Below are 22,859 nucleotides of genomic sequence, written 5' to 3'. Positions count from 1 at the left end.
AGTCAAGCAAGGCTTCCTGGAAGCAGGGGTCAAGACCAGTGTGGTCTTGATATCTCAGCAGAAGTTGTTCTTTTTTTTTGAGATGGAGTTTCACTCTTGTTGCCCATCCTGGAGTGCAATGGCTCCATCTCAGCTCACTGCAATCTCCACCTCCCAGGTGTTCAAGCGATTCTCCTGCCTCAGCCCCCCGAGTAGCTGGAATTACAGGTGCCTGCCACCATGCCCAGATAATTTTTTGTATTTTTAGTAGAGATGGGGTTTCACTACGTTGGCCAGGCTGGTCTCCAACTCCTGACCTCAGGCGATCCACCTGCCTCAGCCTCCCAAAGTGTATACTTCTTATTTCTACTGTCTTCATACCTAAATACATCCCAAGAAAAGTCAAGCACAAAAATAAAAGTTAAACGAAGAAACTTTTTTAAAAACCTTCCATATTGATATATTGATTCACAATTTTTGTGGCATGTTTTAGTTGTCCTGTCTTTAGTGAATACTTGTTTCAACCCCCGAAATTTTATTTCCTGGGTTGTCTTTGTAAACTTCTAAAGGGTCAAATGTTGACATAATTCCATCTCATGAACAGGAGTTTAGCTTCATTCACTGTGTGGCTCTGGGGGATAATCCAAGCCAGGACCTCTGGAGAGGAAGTACTTCTTCTGACAGGTCACCTGAGACCATTTCTACCATCACTGTGGAGTTTATATTCACATTGGGCTTAGAGGGCCTCATTCATTTCTGCAGCAAATCTTTTTGGGGGCAAACTGCATTGCCGATAAGGTTACCACACTGACAAAAACGAATCAAGTGAAAGGTAAATTGATTTGAATCTTAACCTAAGCCAAATGTGCTAGAAAAACTTGCTTCTGAAAAGATGAAAGAATGTATTGCAAAAGCCAGTAGTATTCTGATAATGCTGCTCCATGTGCTTAGTAAACATAAGCATGCCTCTCAAATTCAGACTCAATCTATGTTTCCCACACCATTCAGAAGCAAGTGTGGGTTGTGTGTTTTTCCTCCAGAAAATGGTTATTTACAACTTTTTTCCACTTCTGGCAGACAAATGGGTCAGGGTGTGGTTATTCATTATTTATTTTTTCCTTCTCACTCAGCAAATGTTTACTATTTATTTTCTTTTTCATTCAACAAATATCCAACAGTATTTGCTACTATGAGCCAAGAGCTGAACTTTTCAGTGTATAAACAACATCTAAATCCTAAAAGATGCGGGGGGAGGGGAAGAATCTCCATAAGTACCCTCTATTCCTGGGGACCAACTGGGGTAATGGCCGGTGCCAATGAGTCTGCTTAGCAAGCACAGCAAAAAGGGAAGTGAATATCCAGCTCTATTCTCACATGGAAATCAACATGAATTCAATAGCCCTTCATTGAACATCTGTCTACTGGACGTAATGTCCTGTGCAGGGAGCTGGAAGGCCATATGAAGGCTCTTCCCCAAGGAGTTTTTAATCTAGGAGAAAAGATAACAACATGTACATGAATAACTAAAATACCAAATACAAAGATATGGGGCCAAAAAGGAACCTAAAATAAAGACCTTTACTTAATAGTTTCAAAGAGGACAGACTTATGCTTGATCATAGAGGATTACAAAAGACATCAAGGGTCTGGTAGCCTTTGTTCTGGGTCTTGTGAATGGCAGGTAGGATTTTAATGGAGGTGGAAGGAAAACACAATTCTACAAAGTAAGGAAAGCATGGTAGGGAAGTGAGACATCGGTACTGACTATTATATTGAGACTTGCAGACAAGCCAGGAAACACAAACCAGGACTATTGAGGGCCTGATTAAAATTGTTAGGCAATATAGAATGCAAATATGAATATGAAACAGCTTAGTAACATAAACTAAGCTTTGTTTTAGAATAATTTGACTGCTGTGTACAGAATGTACTGGAAGCAAGTGATCCAACAGCAGGGAGACCACTTAAAATGATGATGATCATAACTAATATTAAAACAAAGACAGTAATGGCAGCATTTATGTTGCACTTACCAAGGGCCAGGAATTATTTTAAGCATTTTTGCATGTAGTAACATATTGACCCCTCCCATTCATCCAAAAAATAGATACTATTATTATCCCCACTTTACCAATAAGAAAGCTAAAACCAACTTTACATGCAGATGGTCACCCAGCATGGAAGGGCAGAGAGAGGTCATGGACCAGGAAGGCAGGCAGACACTTGCTTCACCTCTCCACTCTGCTCTCTCACAGAGGAGCCAGTTCAACATCTTGGTGAGAAATGATGACAGCCTAAAACTGAGGAGTCACAGTGGAAATGGAGGGGGCAGAATTTACACATAGGGACTGGGAACAGAGGGAGTAGACAGAGGAGACCAAGAAGCTCTCACAAAGGTATAAAGTGACAAGCCACAGTGTAGAGGATTTCAAAAACAAAGAAATTATTCCAGAGAGTTAAATGGTACTGAAAAGTCAAAGCAGATTAGAATTTTGAAAGAGCTAGTGAATTGAATAAAAGGAATTTCCTGGTGCCTGTTAGGTCAGTAGTTTTAGAACAGGGTTACGGTAATACATTGCAAGCAGTTAAGAGTAGATGAGTAATAAGAAAGATGGGCCATTGGACAGAGATGATTCTGTTCAAATTTTCATGGTAAAGAAATAATAAAATCAGAAATAAGAGTATGTAAAATTCTGATGGAGTTAAGTAAATGATACCTTTGCTATTACTACTATTATTATTATTGTTATTGCTAGTTATCAAGGTAAACCATCTTTGCAGAGAAGTTAGGTAGAATGAAAATCAGCAGTAAAAAGAAGGGAAGAGAAAACACGTTTTGATTATTTGAATAAGTATATGAATATATCTGAATGGGCAGTCTCAACACTCATTATAAATTACTAGAAATATCCAAGTGGTAAGTACCCTAGAGGGATGCATTCAGATTCTGGTCTGAATTTTCAAGGATTCACTCTAAGGTTTGGTTTAAGCATCATAAATTCCCATTTTAGAATGAGACAGATACCTGTATTCTAATGTTTTTCTGGGTGAATTTGTATCAAGTATTAGATTTTGGTAGTTTGTGGATCATGAAGCAACTTGGACCCTGTAATGGACTGAAGGTTTGCGTCTCTCCAAACCCATATGTTGAAATTCCAACCCCCAAAAGGATAGCAGAAGAAGGTGGGGCTTCTGAGAGGTAATTATGTCATCAGTAATAGTTCACATAAACAGAATTAGAGCCTTTATAAAAGGAACCCCCAAGAGCTCTCTTATTCCCTTTCTAAGAGGGGACACACAAGAAGGTGACCATCTGCAGCCCAGAAGAGAGCCCACACAGGAACCCGAACATGCTGGGTCCTTCGTCCCAAATTTCCCAGCCCCCAGAACTGTGAAAAATAAATTTATTTGTTATGAGCTACCCACTCTATGGCACTTTGTTATAAGCCCAAATTAACTAAGATATACCCTAACATCTGTATAGACAGCCCTTCATAAGGTGCATCCCACATGACACATGCTGAAATACGTTCACTGGATTGGGCAGACATGTTAGACCAGGTTTGCTGAGGAGAACAACACCAGAAGCAATGTTTCCCCTCACTTCCAAGGGCAACATCAAATTTTCAGCCTCCTTTTAATTTCTGCAGCTGGCACTGCAGCTGAAGGGCCAACAGCATTACAATCATTTCTGACATTTCCTAGTCTTTTATAGCTTACGGCAGGTTTTCTCAGTTGCAACTTTAACACACCTTATAACAGTTCTCTTATGTAGCCAAGGCAGAGGGCGTGATCCTATATTAGAGAAGTGGAAAACCAGGCTGACAGATGTATTTCCTTGCTCAAGGCCATTAATCTAGCAGGTGGGCCAGCATTCACACTCAGACCCAGTGACTCTGAACACCTTACTCTTTGAAAAAAAAAACTCCCTCTAAATACCAGTTCCTTGTCTTTTGAGTAAAAGCAAAACATGCCATCTCGTGATTCAGTACTAAGATAATTTCCCATTCTTTTTTTTCTGCTCTAACTGTGTTTGACCTCTTAGACATATTTAACCCCTCTTTTGGTCAGACTTCAATTATTGAGATTTATATTCAGTTGTTTATGCCAAAGCATTAGCATATCCCAGATTTCACTGGTAACCAGGAAAGCAGTAATTATACTGTTTGCCAAAAGAGTAGGTGCCCTCATTATTTATCTCCAGGAAAAAAAGTTTGTTGAGATTTTTTCATCCTTTGTGTTTTCTCTTTAGTAAATAGTTATCCAGCTAAATTATTCATCACATCATCAGAGTGCTTCCTGGAGAAAATTCAAAAACATGTTATAACATCCTCAAGAAATGCATGTCAAAGTCTGAATAATTACTAAAGCACAAAAATGCGGCATATCAAGCATTTTGCAGTATGTGAAAGCAAAATAGGCCAGTCTGGGAATGATCTAATATCACTGTCTTCAGAAAAGGGAGATGGTCACTGCCCCAAGTCTTTTCTTTTTAAAATAAACCAATTAACACAGAAACTGCCTTTTACATATAAGTGTAGACTCCAAAGAGTAAATAGTTACATGTGAAAACTGCAAGGACACAGGGGGACTAACCTCAAAAGTTTATTATCACACGATCTTATCCTCTAGTTCTCATTCATATGTCATACTTTCCTGAAGAATAAATACCCGAGTGTTTCACAATGTATGTTGAGTCAAAAAAAAAAAAAAAAAAAAAAAGAGAGAAGACTGGGAAAAAATCAGGCTAATGCTACAATGATGGCATTTGCACAGATTTTTCAAAGTGTGAAGTAGGATAAAAGTATTCTAACGTACCCGAGAGCAGGGCAAATTAGCGAATGCTGAAATATATAGTTGATCAAAGGAGAATTTTATTAATGATTTCCAATATTTTTCAGATTTTCTTCATTCTTTATCTTCTCAAAAATGAGAATTTCTGTGTGGTTAAATTCATGTCCTAGTTATTAAGTTAGAAAACATCACACAAATAACAGTTGCTATTAATTGAATGTTTTTATTATGTCAGGTACTTTACTTATATTACTAGCAATTTTTAAAAAATATTGAAAGCTAAGTGCCACATTTGTCTTTTTATAGTTGTAGAAGGTGAATCTCACAGAGGCAGAATAATCCATTCCAGATGATACTGCCCCTAAGAATAAATCCAAGATTTAAATCCATGTGTGTGTGGAATTTTCTCTGTGTCTGCTCTTTTCACCAACATATATTAAGTCTTTCACATCAGGGGTCCCTAACCCTTGAGCCATGGACCTGTATTGGTCTTTGGCCTGTTAGGAATCAGGCTGCACAGCAGGAGGTGAGCTGCTGGTGAGTGAGCAAAGCTTCGTCTGTATTTACAGCCACTCCCCACTGCTTGCATTACCACCTGAGCTCCATCTCCTGTCAGATGAGCCACAGCATTAGATTCTCACAGGAGTGCGAACCCTATTGTGAACTACACATGCGAGGGATCTAGGTTATGCTCTCCCTATGGGAATCTAATGCCTCATAATCTGTCACTGCCTCCCATCCCCCACAGATGGAACCCTCTAGTTGCAGGAACACAAGCTCAGGGCTCCCACTGATTCTACATTATGTTGAGTTGTATAATTATTTCATTATATGTTACAATGTAATGATAATATAAATAAAGTGCACAATAAATGTAATGCACTGGCTGGGTGCGGTGGCTCACACCTGTAATCCTAGCACTCTGGGAGGCTGAAGAGGGTGGATTGACTGAGCTCAGGACTTCGAGACCAGCCTGGGTAACAAGGTGAAACCCCGTCTCTACGAAAATACAAAAAATTAGCCGGGCATGGTGGTGGGCGCCTATAGTCCCAGCTACTCAGGTGGCTGAAGCAGGAGAATTGCTTGAACCCAGGAGGCGGAAGCTGCAGTGAGCCGAGATCAAGCCACTGCACACCAGCCTGGGTGACAGAGAGAGACTCTGTCTCCAATCAATCAGTCAATCAATAATTGTAATGCACTTGAGTCATCCCTAAACCATCCCCCGCTTTCAGTACCCCCTGGCCTGTGAAAAAGTTGTTATCCACAAAAATGATCCTTGGTGCTAAAATGGTTGCGGACCGCTGCTTTACATCATTATACATACTAATAGAACCCTTCTAAAGCAAAATACTTTTGAGAATTCAAAGTAGAGAAGAAAATACAAACAAAATAATTCAGATTGAGAAGACCACCTATTCCATTGTCCTTATTTTTCTGATTAGGCAATGGCACTCCAAAAAGATGAAGTCAACTACCCAAAAATAGTTCCAGAACCTAGGTCTCCAGACTTCTAATTCAATGCTCATTTTGCTCACTCCCTCATCTTTCTAAATTCTAGATTTCTCTTACAATCTACAGCGTTGATGCTATGGTTCTCATAAGTGCACTGACGAATTTAACTGGTAGATTAAGGTAATAATCTTTTCAAAGAGCTCTGAAATTATCTGAGCTTCAGATAAAACGGCCATAATTAGGTTCCCTGCCAGTTGAACAGCATGAATGCTATTGTCACTGTCCAAGCCATAGGAAAGAGTTACAGGACAAAGAAAAAAAAATCACAATGCTGTCTTTCTAGACTTTTAGGTAAAATGCCTGTTGATGATGAAAAGAACATAGGATTCCAAATTTCCTTCTCAGATCTCATTAAGCACCTATCTGCACACCTTCTTTTTTGACTATTAATCTCCTTGAACTGATTCAGAAAAAATATAGCATCATAATTAACATTTAAAAAAATTAGTCTAACAAAAATTTCCAGGCAGATCTTTACCTCAAGCAGAAATTTCTCCTATTAAACGCTGTCCTTGAAAATATCACTAAATCCTGCGTAGCAATTTCTCTCCTTTTCTGTGTAATGATATAGCTATTGTACCCAAAAGAAAAGAAATATACATTTTACTTACCATCACAGCTCAGTTAGCAGTTTCCTCCAAGTTAAAAACTTTGTGTAGTAGCTGGAAGTCAAGATCTATGTTTCTTTAAAAAATTAACTATTGGAAAGTTGGAGTAACCTATTTACTTAACCTTTATATAATCATGACAATTCAGACCGAAAGATAGTTATTTTCCTTCAGAATATGAATACATTGTTGCAATTTCTTCTAATTTCTAGGATCACTGCTGAAAAGTGTAAAGTCATTTTGAATACTAATCATTAGGATTTGACTTAATTTTTATTTCTAAAAACCTTAAATTTCTTTCTTTAACACTAGTGTTATGAATTTTCATAAATATGTGCCTTCAGCTTGTCTTTTTAAAATTTTAAATTGTGGTGGGGCACTTATATTGTAAATTTAAGTCACATTTTCTTTTATTATTTCTTTGATTATGTCTTCTCCATTTTCTGTTTATTTTCTGCTGTTAGAGATATTTTCTGCTATTAGAGATATTTCTATGTTTCCAATATGTTTGCATTTACTAGAAGAAATATTTCTAGTAATATTTCTATGTTCCAATCATGTTTCCAATATGTTTGCATTTACTAGAAGGCTGTTTGATTTTTTGCATATTTTGATTTTTGCATATTTACTAGAAGGCTGTTATATTTTTTACATATCCAGTATTTTTACTTCTGGTTTGATTTCATATTCTGACAACATATCACTTTAACTTTGGAGTGGGTCTCTTTTACATGCAGTAAAAGTTGTATGAAGGAAATGTGTGAAGCTCAGCAAAGCCCCTTCAACACAGCGCACAATAAAATTTTGTGGAAGGAAATAAGTACACAATGCTTTCTGTTTGAGAGTTTTGCTTTGTTTGCTTTTCTTAAGGATCAAGTAGGTTCAACCTGAGGCTTAAGCACGAGCCGTAAAGAGAAGTCCTTAACATTTTCTGTTCAAAAGGGTCAGACTGTAGGTAGAAACTCAGCCAAGGTGTATCAGTGAGAAACAGACTGTGCATTTGCCAGTAGAATTCCCTTTCCTGAAAATCCAAATTGGTAAATAAGGCAGAAGTGGTCAGATGGGTGAAGAATGGGTTCCCTGGCTGGGATGTACAGAAACACAACATTTGGGAAACACATGTACTTCACTTTTTCTTTCTTATTCTCTCTCACACCCCCACCCTCTCTCTCCACCTAATCTCCTCCACAAGAATTTCAAAGTCTTCTTCTACAATACAAGTAATTCGCTCTTCCCCAATTTTGAATATGCAAACCTCTCCAGGTCTCAGCAAAACAATAACTTCAGCTTTTGCATTCCTTAGAAAGAATGTTATACCTATAAATGACTTTTTTCTTATTATTTTATAAATCATTTTAAATTGACTACATTTCACTTAGCACATAGTGGTTACTCAAAGAGAAAATACAAGCCCAATAGATGGGCAAATATCATTGCCTGTTCTATTTACAGAAATGTTCTTTGTCCCTAATACATTTTCTGGCCCTTGATGGGTACTCAATGAAAATATTCCTGAAACTGCAGGTTTCGAACTTTCCTGGAGACATAATTTAGACACCATCTTTTGCAAAGGATATTTATCTTAAATAATTTAGAATTTTATGACAAGAAAATTCCAGACATAGAAAACAAACAAAACTGGGGGCATCCACAATTGAAGTTGGATTACATTTCTGAGTGTCTTCTTCAAATATCACGTGTATTGCACATGTTCCAGTTTGTCATATCCCACTGTTAGGAAAGGCTTACAACAAATTATTTTAAAAGAATATCATTCACCATATAAATGTTGTATAGTTTTTCCCAGATAAAAATATTTTCCTTATTGAAAAAAAAGAGCTTATTGTTTCTTAGAAGAAACATGTTAATATAAACTGTATCAACCAGGTATGTGCTGTGAATTTACATCAAGTAATCTTCAATTTGGTGGGTCTCTAACTATCTCAGAGTCATATGGTGAGAAAGATCCTTCCAGTCTACTCCAGGAAATGCTACTGAGCGGCTCTGTCTGTTGCTTTCCACAGATGGTAATTGACAAATATGTATATTGTGAAGACTTCCTGATGTACTTCCAAAAGAAAAGTCATTCTTTAATGCCAAAATATTCCATTCTTGTATTCTAAATCACTGAGGGAATTTAAACTCCATTACTTAATATAATTAGTTTGACACTGATATAATTAGTAACCACCACAAAAGAACAAAGATTACAAGATCACTGTAAATAAGGGCCAATTATTTTACTTCTCTAAAGAAATACGGACTTGCCCATTTTGCCATTAGTCATAGGCAGACAATTTAAAATGTATTATGTGCTAAACTAGCTATTAATAAAACAAACAAGGTGTCTTTCTTATGAGTAACGTTTAGCTTAGTTGTCCTTAATGTAAGAATCTGGGAATGGTGATGGAGGACAGAAGGAAAAATTAAAAAAATAAACAGCTGAGGGCCTAGTTAAGCCAGGCACAAAAGATACCCCTCGCATACTGTCAGATATAGACATTTTACTGATAAGGACACAAGTTTAGAATTGTAATTCAGCTAGATTCTCAAAGTAGGAAATGTCAGAGCTGATATTTGATCTTCTGTGTGGCAAACTCTCCTATACACTACTGCTCCCCTCTCAATTATGACAAAGAAATTATCTTTTAGGGATATTTTTATACATTTTATCATTTAGATGCCATCTATAATTCAAATGCAATGTTGTCTTTTTGCAAGTTTTTGTCCTCACCCCTTAAAGTATATCACCTCTCTAATGTTCATAGAAAACTATAAATTATTCTAGCTCAGAGAACCAGCAGCTTTCTTATTTTCTCCCAAAAACTCAAGGAATTTCATCTCCAAAATGTGTGTACCCTTAAAAAGAACCTTTCCTCTCGCAGTTTGTCTCCACAGCTTTGATTAAGAAAGTTACAAAATTATAAGAATAAAACATTGTAACAGGGTTTTTTAAAAAAAATCTTAGAGACTTCTTCTTGCCTATGTCATAATGTTGTCAAAAATTAAATGACCTCCACAAAATTGGAGCATTGAGCAAATGAGGGAGAAGAAAACTCAACCAATAAGAATATTATTAATAAAAACGGACAGAAGTCTTCTCTAAACACACTTGTATCAACATTCATAAAGAAAGATCTAATGCCATTCCATTTGACTGAAATCCAAATCTATTGAACTTTCAGACAAAGTAAATAGCCTATTTATTCTCAAATGAACTACATAATCAACTAAGCATTTCACTTGAGGCCATCTTCCTCCACTAGATTATCCCCTGAAATAGCATCAGACATTTCTCTGTGGACACTCGAGTGACTGATTGAAAAGTCTTTTTCCCCTAATAGAATTAGGAACCATTTCAGACTCTTCATCTTCCCTTCAGTTCTAGCTCATACTTCAAAAATTCCATTCTTCCAAAATTCTTAAGCAATCATCATTTAGTGGAAAATAATTCTATTAAAATCATATAATGCTATAATAAAACATGCATTTTATATGTATCTGAAATATGCACTTTCATCTTCATATTTGGAAAAGAAATAAAAGTCTGTTAATGATTATTTTTTGTTTCAAATGCATATAATTTACCAATTCAAATAAATTATATTTAATAGAGAATTTCTCTTTAATTTCAGTTTTCCATTTAAACTGATAAAATCATATAATATTGTATCGATAGTGGTATATTAATTGCTGGGGGGGAGAAAAGAGTTATTTTTTCTTTAACTATTCAATGTAAAATACTATGTCATGTCAGTTCCAACGAGAACTCTAGGCTAAAGCAGAAAAAACAAAAGGAAATGTGCCTTTACAGACACACACAAATAGGAAAAACTTTTTTTGATCAGATTCAAAACAGACATAAAATCTGACTTGCACTTATTTAAAAAAAATGCCAGTACTCTCTATTATGGGAAAGGCATTATAATATTGAGTCACTTTTCTTTCCCTAGAAGTTAAAAATAAGTTTCTTTTTGTGAATACAATACAAAAATATGTAAACTATTTCATTGCTTAATAGATCATATTATAAATACTGGCTCACACTATATATCAAAATAAAACGGGAACTAAGCTAATAGCAGATACAAAGGTGGAATAAAAATCTAAATCTAAGATGTAAACATACAGATATAAGAAAAAAACCATGAGAAAATATCTTTATGACTTGGAGGAAGTAAAGAACTTTTAAAGCAAAGGCAGCAAAAAATAAGCAAAAAAAGTCATAGATTACAGAATGAGGAACGATATATGTAATATTTAAGACTGACAAACTAATAATGCTAATAGGTAAACAAACAGATGCTTAAATTAATTAGTAATCAGATAAATTAAAACCACAATAAATATCATTTACACCAATTAAATTGGCAAAAAAATGGTTGTAAAGACACAGAAAAATCTTTAGATAATATGGTGTAACCTGGCTGGGTGCGGTGGCTCATGCCTGTAATCCCAGCACTTTGGGAGACCAAGGTGGCTGGATCACCTGAGGTCAGGAATTCGAGACCAGCCTGGCCAACATGGCGGAACCCCATCTCTACTAAAAATACAAAAATTCTCCAGGCATGGTGGCACATGCCTATGGTCCCGCCTGGGTAACAGGGCAAGACTCCCATCTCAAAAGAAAATACATCTATATCTATATCTATATCTATATCTATATCTATATCTATCTATATCTATATCTATATCTATGTGTGTATATATATATGTATATATATGTATACACACATAGAAGTTAAAAATAAGTTTCTTTTTGTGACTACAATACAAAAATATTTTAACTATTTAATTGTTTAATAGATTGTATTATAAACACTGGCTCACACTATATATCAAAATAAAACTGGAACTAAGCTAACAGCAGATACAAAGGTGGAATAAAAATCTAAATTTAAGATGTAAACCTATAGATATAAGAAAAAACCATGAGAAAATATCTTTATGACTTGGAGGAAGTAAAGAACTTTTAAAGCAAAGGCAGCAAAAAGTATATATATTATACATATATATATATATGGTGTAACCTAAAAATAATGCACTAAAAATAAGTGACATAGGCCTTTTAGCTGCAGAGTAATTTATGACGGTAGAAGGTTAGAAGAAAACCACTTTTCCATTACTGGAAAGAATCATGCAGCAATGAGAAGTGATAGATTACATGCTCACACAACAACGTGAGCTGAAAAATAGAATGTTTAATCAAAAAAGTGGAAACTAGCATCAAGTAAATAAAAAAATGCATGTAAGAACACACACAAATCCAAATGTACACATTATATAAATTAGAATGGTTGTCTCAAGGTGGTAGGGGAAAGCGAATGGAGAATGGGGAAAAGGGTTGGGGGAGAGAAAGAAAAAGAACTGGATGATGCAAAAAGTCAGAAGGCAATCAGCAATGAAAAGAACCTGAACTTTGATGTTTAAGAAACTTGCAATCAAATCCTTACAGTCACTTACTACCAATGTGACTTTGAACAAGGGACTTTTCTGTATGACTCTTTCCCCACTGGCAACATTGAGATAATAGTTGTCACCTCATGGATGACGATTAAATCAGTAAAAACTTGATATTTTACATACTCAATCAGGACTTTTTTTTCTTTTTAAGCTTTTTTAGAACAGGCATTTATATTTGCCTGTGTTATAGGATTGTTATACTTATTGATGCTTAGAATGCAGTCTGAATTCAAGTTTCTTTTGCTGAATTCTAAAATGGGAAAACAACACCACAAAAGGAATATTCATGAGCTATGGACAAATTCAGGCTTTGTAAAAGCATTTTGTAATTCCAAATAAAATCGAAATCCTTGTTTTGTATATCATTCTGAGATATGCAGCTAAAGTAGATATTAACTTTAAGATTACTACCAATATAGTAAAATCAGTATTTTCAAATTTAAGATTACAGAGAAACACTGAGATTGCTGAAAGATATCTTAAAATGTTTCTTTTACCAATTGTAACCTGAAACCAATACTTTTTCTTATTACACTTTGCCATGTACTAAACCTCAAAGAGAATTCTCCAAGCTCTTTGAAAATTAACATGTTAAAGAGTGAAGCAACAAAATGCTCTTACTTTATCCTGTTACTAGATTTGGAAAAAGCATCATTTTGAAAGGGACTTATCTTCTTAGAGTAAAAGTCATGTAAGAACCTCTGTTCATTTTTCAAATCATTGGTATATTCATAGTCTTCTTAGGAAATATACATTTCTATTTACAGGCCAGAATTTCAGCCAGCCATTTATACTCAGAGGAAAATGTGCTGGGGAGAGGTAAATTTGCCTAAAATCATCGTTGATTGATCGAATGATTGATTCATTCAAGAATAATATATTAAGCACTACTATATAGCAAAAAAAAAAATGCACTGGGTCTGAGCATATATGAATGAATGAATGAAGTAGACATAGTTCAGCCTTCACAGAGTACACAAAGTAATAGGAATGTCAAACAAAAATAAGTAAATGATTGCTATCTATCTATAAAATTACAAATTTTTGTAAGAATAAGCAAGAAAAACAGGATTCTAAGAAAAGGAATGACAAAAAGAAGAGAGTATTCATAGCGATCTCTAGCAGTATAATTTTAACTGACACCTGATGGATATAAAGAATGACCTTTGTAAAGAGAGGCAGAAAGATTTACAAGGAGGAGGCATAAAATGTTCAAAAGTGCTGAGGCAGAAAATAATTTGGTCTTTAAAGCTACTGACATCAGGTCATGGGACCTTGGGCCTGGTATACTGTAAACAAACTCCAAGATACGCAATTAATTTAGAGGCATCTCCATGACAGCCTGTAGACCACTGCATAGGGATGTGATATTATGTCAGTCTTCATGAGAAATCATTAGGAGTTTTTGAAAAGACATTGCCTGATATATGTGTTTAAGAGTTCTAGTTTTTTTAGGCTGGGTACCGTGGCTCACGCCTGTAATCCCAGTACTTTGGGAGGCCGAGGTGGGCAGATCACGAGGTCAGGAGATCGAGACCATCCTGGCTAACACGGTGAAACCCCGTCTCTATTAAAAATACAAAAAAGTAGCTGGGCGTTGTAGTGGGCATCTGTAGTCCCAGCTACTCAGGAGGCTGAGGCACGAGAATGGCATGAATCCAGGAGGCAGAGCTTGCAGTGAGCGGAGATCGCGCCACTGCACTCCAGCCTGGGCGACACAGTGACTCTGTCTCAAAAAAAAAAAAAAAAAAAAGTTCTAGTTTTCGTATGGAGAAGGAGGTGGAGGGAGGCCAGGATGAAGATTTTTCAATCAGACCAGGGAAAACAAAACCATAGTTTGGCTCAAACAGATGACTGAGAAACTAAGTGAGAAGTGGACTGGATGGAGTAAAGATATATTTCCGAGGTCTTAAGGATGCAGGAAACAGCAGTAATGACTCAGAGTTCTGGCTTCCACACTGTGGCAGATTGTAATGCAATGTACAAGGATGGCAAAGACTGTATGAGGGGATCTGAAATCACGGGGAGCAGGAAATTTAAAGAAGCACCCTGGCTTTCACACCCCTGGAGACTACAATTCAGGTAACTGAGAAGCAGGGCTTCCCTCAGCAGTTTGGAGTGGAAGTCACAGGCCTTGGTTGTGAACAAAACTGACCTCTACTGACCACTTAACAGTGAGTCATGGGCTATGCCAGCACCTTCCAGTTGTGCTTGCTATCTCATTTACTTCCTACTACAGTCCGGGAAGGTGGCTGTGATTAGCTACATTTAAAAGATGAGGAAATTAAAGGTCATCTTTTGTATCTTGTTCAAAGTCCCTCGATAAATGACAGAGTTAGGATTCTAACGACTGACTGTAAAAGTAGTGTCCAAACCTATCCTCAATTTAATGATTAGAAACAGTGGACACAAGACATCAGTGAGAGTGAGGGGTGTGTGTGTATGTATGTGTGTCTGTGTGTGCGTGTGTCTGTGTGTGTGTGTCTGTGTGTCGGGCAGGGATGGGGCATGCTAAATAATGTTCATTGTAGATCCAGTTCTACTGTCATCTACGAAAAGCAAGGAGGCAAGTCTCTATTAATATAGAGGCATAATGCGGACTCATTCATGCATGATAAAACGGCTACCAAGTGACACACGCTGGACAAGTTTCCAGGTCAGCAAAAGAGGCAGAATCCCAACTAGTATGCAGCTCAGAGCCTAGCAATCTGTCATTCTCAAAATACAATTTTCTTTACACAATGCCACACCAGTAGGCTAGATTAGCCATGCACACGCATGATTCACATACAAGGTCAAAATGCTGTGTGCTACGGGAGATAAAGCACCAGGTGAGATAGAGCTCTGTGAGAGATAAAGTGCTAGAGTGGCAAAACAATATAGGCCTTAAGAGCAGTGGGAGATTACTTGGGATGGAAAGGTCACAAAAAGCTTTCTTTATCGATTAAGTAAATGCCTGGAACATAATAGGGTCTGAACTAAATGATATTGGAAGATGTAAACAAAATCCAATTTTCCCTGCAATTAATTAATAATGTATAAATAGAGATGTTAGAAAAATAGTTAAACTGTTCTAATACTGTATCTAAGGCTCAGAATAAAGAAAATCATACTCTAGTCCAGACGTTGGCAAACTTTTCCTGTAAACGGGCAGATAGTAAGTTATTTTTCAGCTTTGTGAACTCCACCATCAATATCCATCAACTCAGTACTAATATTTTTGCAGGAGGGCAGTCATGAATGATACATACATGAATGGGTGCAGCTGTGTTCCAAAAAATTTGTTGCTTCCAAAAACAAGTGGCAGGCTGGATCTGGCCTTCAGGCCATCGCTGGCCAACCCCTGCCCTAGTCTCATTGCTCCCCAAATTTAATAGAATTATCTGTCACTCAAGTTGCTGGGAATGCAAGGAAGACACTGAGCCTAATTAGGATATGTCACACACAAAAATTATTGGAGAGAGCAGTTGTAAGTTGAGACTGAAATGAAGCCCCCTCTCTTGAGTGTTTCTGCCAAAATAAGAAATATAAACACATCCCGATTACAGAGTAACAAGGCAAGCACGGCTGAAGGAAGAAAGTTATCAGCGGAGACCCGCTGCATAGCATGGTCACAACCACGGCAGGTAAGGTGAAGTGGAGACAGCCTTGTCAGCCAGCCTTCTCAGCTCTCTTTCCAGCCTCTCCTGACTTGACTTGGTATAAAGATCTTGGTGAGCTGAAGCCACTAATAGAAGCCCAAATCCCAGTTAACTTTTATGATGCTTTCCCTGCTGTAGCTCTCTCTCATTTTTCTCTTTCATGTTTTGTTAATAATGATTGCTCTATTTTGAATAAAATATTGTAATAAATTGAACTTAAATCATTCATTCAACAATTATTTATTGGGTATGTCCTGTACGTGCCTACCCTTGAGTGCCTATAATGTTATTACTCTGTGATGGAACTGGAGATCTGTTGGTGAGAAAACCATTCATATTATCCCTACTCTCCTGGAACATAACGTCCAGATGACAAAACACAAAATAAGGTCACAAGTAAATGTAATTGCAACTGTCATCAGCTGCTTTGAAGGAAACAGACAAACTGCTGAAATGGAAAATACCACAGGAAGGGAATAATTTAGACAGAGTAGACAGAGACAGTTTTTCTATGGAGATCATTATTTAATTAAATTTCCTTTAAATCAAGACCAGGAACATGTTCCAGAAATGAATAAAAGACCATTGGTATTGGAGCATAGTGAGCTGGGGAAGAAAGAAGAGTGAAAAAAATTATGTTGGAAAAACCAGAGAAGAGAATAGGTTATGCTGGGAAGGCATTTGGACCCTGGTAAGGTTTGCATGTTTCATCCTGAATACAGCTAGAAATCAGTGAGAATGGTTTTGAGCTGCAGAGTGATGTCGTTTGTTTTACCAATATTAATCAAAAATGGTTTGTAGAGCAGCTAGGAGTATAAATGTGGAGAATATGATGGGGGGGATACTGTGACAGAAAAGGGGTAAGATGAAAGGGGCTTGCTTGGTGCAGGGTGGTAGTGGCAGTGGCAGCAGAAGTGTAGGGAAGTTGCTGAATTTGAGATTTATGTTGAAGGAAGAACCAAGTTTTCTGGATGAGTAGATGGTTAAAAGGTTCTTAAGTGTGGGTGTAAGTAGGTGGTTGTGGGATAGGAAGGGAAGGGTAATGGAATTAAAGAAGCCAATGGTTTCTGGTTTGACCTCCTGGTTGGCCGATGGTGCCATTTATCTTGAAAGGGAAGATTGGGGGAGAAGCAACAGTGGGGAGGTATGTTTGGGACATATTTGAAAATTCATGGGGCAAAGAGGCAGTTAGATACACAAGAGTGAATCTCAGGCAAGTCATTAGAAGATAGATGGCATTTTAGGCTACTGGATTGAAAGTCATGATAGGAAGAAAGTGAGGGAAAAGAAGGCCCAGAACAAGGCTGTATTGTAGATAAATGTATATTTAAATTTTCTGTACCTTGTGATGTTTTGATATCTTAGAAAATCTTTCTAACTGGGGAAGAGATTGCCTTTGCCTGAGGCTAGCCAATTCTTTTTTTGTTTTGTTTTGTTTTGTTTTGTTTTGTTTTGTTTTGTTTTGTTTTTGAGATGGAGTCTCACTCTGTCGCCCAGGCTGGAGTGCAGTGGCGCCATCTTGGGTCACTGCAAGCTCCGCCTCCTGGGTTCACACCATTCTCCTGCTTCAGCCTCCAAATTAGCTGGGACTACAGGTGCCCACCACCACGCCCGGCTAATTTTTTTGTATTTTTAGTAGAGATGGGGTTTCACCATGCTAGCCAGGATGGTCTCGATCTCCTGACCTCGTGATTCACCCACCTCAGCCTCCCAAAGTGCTGGGATTACAGGCGTGAGCCGCTGTGCATGGCCGCCAGTTCTTAAGACAGGAAAGGGACCAGCCTGAAGCATGCAAACTAACCAACCCAGAGCCACATTTCCTCTACCTTGCCCATATACCCTGGAAACAATATTCTTCTGTCTTAAGCAACCCAGGACCAGGTACCAGGCAACTAGAGAACACCGCTGTTACCCAAATTCTGGAGAAATTATTCAAAGTAGTCCTAAACTGTTCATCCTATCCTGCCTTACCCTTCTCTCAGAAACCCCAATAAAGGCCATGCCTTACAACTTACCTTGCTCCTGTTTCTGCCTCCTGACCACTCTGGTCTTCCCCATGTTGCCATGTATGGCATGCCTCCTGTCTCTAGGACCTGTGAGTAGAAAATACTTTATTTTCTCGAGTCTCTCCTGTGTCTCCTCTTGTAGCCCCATCTGGCCGACTGTCTCATAAATGCATACAAAACAAAATTTCTGAGAAATCATAATATTTATAGATGCAACAAAAGAGAAAAACAATGGAAGTCCACATTAGTAACCAGAAAAACGATCAGAAGTCTGAGGTACCTGAGAGAAGACAGCAAAATGAGATCTGGAATCTGAGGAGCACCTGCTAGGAGAAGAGCCATCTCTACTGTAAGCACAAGGAACACAGAGGGAATGGGGATGTCAGGAGGGTATCCCAAGGACAACGTATAGGATTTTGTCACATTTTTCCTCCAAAGATCACAGAAAACTTGTGATCCATATCCACTATTTTTTTGTTCCAAGTCTCTGATAAGTCATCCAATCCATGTTAAAACAGGCTTGATTCTTGCATCATAAGACGTAATTTATACTTTTACAAGATCCCTTTACCTGCTTCCACCAAAGTCCCTTTCCCCCTGCATACACTGGAGCTTATCTTGCATATTCTATTTATTATGATACATAAGGTGTGTTTTCCCTGCTGGACTTAGGGGTTTTGAGAGAAGGGACTCTATTTTTCCTTTCTATATCCTCCCAGCCAACTGAACATCTGATTCTTTACAAAACTGAGAGAACTACCATAGTAATTTGCAAATGAGCCTTCAAGTCTATAATACTTGCTCTTAGTCCTACGCTTAGAGTTTCAGTTCATGTAGGAGTCAGTGAAGACTAAGTGTGAATAGCCAAAAACTTGAAAGATAAAGTTGAAAGCAGTTTCTTAAAGATATTTTTTAAATGTTCTTAATTCAGAAACCATTAATCCAATTTAAGAGAAAACTGTTTCAAAATTTTAGAGAATTTATGAAGACATATCTTTAATGGAGAAAAACACAATGATATGTAACATTTTGACATCAATCATGCTTTAGTGGTATTCTATTTGCTTACTAATTTTTACTAATAGTTTTCACACACTGAATTATGTTTCCTGCAACTAATATGTTTTCTTCTCTTTTGCCCTGAAATTTCTGTAGATTTTCCATTATAGAATGTGAGTCTATATTATGTGATGCATAGATATCCATTCCTATTGATTTCTTGTGGAAATAATTTTCTTATTAAAATTTGATAGATAATGCCCTTATTAATATGGTAGATATTTTCAGAATTAGTTATATTGTGTTTCGGTATGCCTCATGATAATACTAGGTTTTTTTTTTTCAATATTTCACTTTGTTCTTTTTGTGTCTGTTTGTGTTACTATTAATAATCTGAAGGACTCATGTCTATTACTTTTTTTGTTACCTTTTAAATACAATGTGATATAATTTTTTATTTCTTATTTTTTTTTGATGGAGTCTCGCTCTTGTCACCCAGCCTGGAGTGCAATGGCACGATCATGGCTCACTGCAACCTCTGCTTCCTGGGTTCAAGTGATTCTCCTGCCTCGGCCTCCCGAGCAGATGGGATTACAGGCACCTGCCACCAGGCCCGGCTAATTTTTGTATTTTTAGTAGAGACGGGGTTTCACCATATTGGCCAGGCTGGTCTCGAACTCCTGACCTTAGGTGGTCCACCCTCCTCGGCCTCCCAAAGTCCTGGGATTATAGGCATGAGCCTGACCATTCACTGTAATGCTGACAACATTTATACCTCCACTTACTCTCCAATCACTTTTCTTACTGCATTATCTAATTTTAATTGTTTACACACTTTTACTACATTTTTATGCCTTTGCATGTTTATGCTATGTTATTTAATAAATCACCATTAATTGACATTTTTTTGCTTTCAGCTATAAAAGATGAAGAATTCACCATATGTATCCTACCTCTCACCTTCTCTTCCACTTTTCATCCTAAATTGTATCAGATAAATTATTTCAATGTTATTATTCTTTGTAACATTTTCATTCTGTTCTGTAAACATAATTCTCAGAAATATTTTTACTTATTAATGCAGATAGAAATATTTAATATTTTCAACATATTTAATGTCTATCAACAGTTCTTTTGCTGTAATTCCTCTATTCATTTTCATTGTCAGAATATTTTTAAAGGAATCTGGCAACTAGATTCTGAGCAGTATTACATGTTGAAAACTGTTTGTCAGTTGCCTTACTTTAAAAGATACATTGACTGAGTTTAGGAACATGGGTTACACTGCGTTCTCCTGAAAACACTGGAGAGGCATTGACCTGTTCTTTTCCTAATGTGGAATGTTACTGAGAGGAATTCTGAGGTCACCCTTTGTTTAGGACTTGATCTCCCTTCAGACTCCCCAAAAGATTCCCTGTTCTAGTTGGCCTTCTATATTGGTGGTTTCTGAATACATACCCCAAAGAACTTGAGCATCAGTGAATTCTGGTATCTTCTGGGAGCCCTGGAACTAATCCCTTGAAGATACCAAGGGATGACTGTGTTTTAAAAGGCAAGTGGATTAGGATATTGATGGTGATCATTTTGCATAATTTTTTTCATAATGTTGGGCTTCCAAACAAAAGATTAAAAGTTAAAAATGTTTATTCTCAAAACTTCTTCACATCTGGAAAAAGTAACTCTAAACAATTTTTTTCTCCATATATTCATTTCTCCTTTTCAGGCACACCACTTATGTGTATGCTGAACTTTTCTTTTTTCTGTTTGGATTTTCTAACAAATTATTTTCATCTACCCTGACAATTGTTTTAACTCATTGTTAATTTATTTTGTTTCATTTTTTCAGTGTTCACATGCTTTTTGATATTTTCAGTTTCTATTCTCCTTTAGGTTATTTCCAATGTAACTTTAGATGTAACATTCTTTTCTACTATTCTTTCCTATACTTAATATGGTTTGCCTGTGTCCTCAACTAAAATCTCATCTTGAATTGTAATCCTCATGGGAGGTGATTAGATCATGGAGGCAGTTTCCCCCATGTTGTGCTTGTGATACTGAGTGAGTTCTCACAAGATCTGATGGTTTTATAAGGGGCTTTTCCCCGCTTCGCTCTGCACTTCTCTCTCCTGCTGCCATGTGAAGAAGGACATGGTTGTTTCCTCTTCTGCCATGATTGTAAGTTTCCTGAGGCCTCCCCAGCAATGCAGAACTGTGAGTCAATTAAACCTCTTTCCTTTATAAATTACCCAGTCTTGGGCAGTTCTTTATAGCAGCATGAGAACAAACTAATATACTAATTTTCTTGTTTTATGTGCTTAAGAGTCATTTCCTTCTATTTCCTTGCTATATTTCTTCCCAAATTTCTGTTTCCCAAATGCCTGCTTTGAGACATTATTTCAAAGAAGTTATTGCTTTGTTAATGTCTATTGCTTAATTTAGTAATACATTTGGGAATTGATTTCATTTTCTCCATGACAAAATTTTCCTGGTGAATATTTTTCAACTGCTTTCTATTCTAATTATTTTAATACCTTGGTATTTATGCTGCCCTTTTTCACATGGTGAGTCTTCATAGACTATATGCTGGTAATTTATCTTTGAATATAATGAGTATTTGGAACTATGGGAGGAGGGTCAGAGTGGGATATAGCATAACAGTAATTGTCAGAGGCTGACCATGAAATGCATTAAAGTGTATTCCTATGTCTAGTTTAGCCTTTAATTCTCCCTAGGTGAGAGAGAGAGATGTCACTCAGGACTGCTTCCAAAGGAGTTTCTCTTGCAGCTTGCTCCACTGTCTGACTCCTTTCATACAAGTGGTAAGTCTCAATGTCTCCTGACTCAGCCTCCGACCCTCCAGTTGCTTCATCACATTCAGTGGCTTCCAGGCATGCACTTGCCACAGAGTGCACTGTTGCAAATAAGAGATTGTTTTCTCAGAAGGGCATACCATCTACTTCTGAAATGGCGTACTGGGCTCTTGGAGCCTTTCTTCCTGTATTTGGCCAAAGATTCTTTTCAATAAAGATTGAATTTCCTTCTAGTTATTTTAAATTAATTTTCATGAGGAAAGGGGGCTGTATCATCATTACCATTTTAAGTCCAAAAGTCTTTTATAGTTCAAAAATATTTCATATCTACAAATTAATTTGTCCTTACACCATATCCAATCACATTCAATGTGGTAACTAATACTATCCCCAATAAAAAAAAAGAAAAAAGTCCAGGGAAGTTATGTGGTTTATCCATGGCCACACAGCAAATCAATATCATATTTGAATGAAGAATTATGCTCTTTCTCTTCTAGGTTAAGTTTTATTCCCACTAAAAACATGACCACAATGTGATTTAGTTATTTTTCGCCTTGAAATTTATCATAATGCTGTATCCCTAATGAGGGGTACAATATGTCAGCAATTAATCTGTGACTCACATTTACAAAAAGCCCCAAATTTGAATTTGAATTCAACTCTACAACACCCACTTACATTTATGTTTATAAATACTCGTACTATCTTGTGAATCACTCACTCCTATTGTATTGTATTTTGTGTCATAGCATTTAATTTTTAAATCTTTTTAAAAATTGCATTCATAAATTAGAAGTGTCCCAGGTCTCTCTATGGGGTCTGGGTTTTGACCTTTTCCTACAGTTATGTGAGGAAGGCCCTGTTGATATTCTCATCTGAATATACAACTAGGGGCCTCTGAAACATCGGGGACCATCAATAGGTACACTATCATGCAGATGATCTCTGCTCTAAAAAGTGAAAGGATGAGTGGAACTTTGGAGTTGAGGGTTAGACTTGAGGAAACTTAAATTAAGTGGTAAGTCCCTTGAACTGAAATGGAAAATG

At 37.0% G+C, this 22,859-nt stretch overlaps 1 protein-coding gene and 1 long non-coding RNA gene across 8 annotated transcripts in view; one reads left to right on the top strand and one right to left on the bottom strand.

Moving 5' to 3' along the window:
* NRG3 (neuregulin 3) overlaps positions 1-22,859 on the bottom strand; it is a 1,130,131-nt gene that overhangs the window by 739,442 nt on the left and 367,830 nt on the right. The window lies entirely within an intron of this gene.
* On the top strand, positions 17,833-20,554 carry LOC131383088 (uncharacterized). Its single transcript, XR_009212835.1, has 3 exons — positions 17,833-18,092; positions 18,214-18,352; positions 20,400-20,554. It is a non-coding gene; the product is annotated as an uncharacterized LOC131383088 (long non-coding RNA).

Source organism: Hylobates moloch, unplaced genomic scaffold, assembly GCF_009828535.3.
Source record: "Hylobates moloch isolate HMO894 unplaced genomic scaffold, HMol_V3 SCAFFOLD_3, whole genome shotgun sequence".
NCBI lineage: Eukaryota > Metazoa > Chordata > Mammalia > Primates > Hylobatidae > Hylobates > Hylobates moloch.
This window is presented reverse-complemented; position numbering and strand designations above follow the sequence as displayed.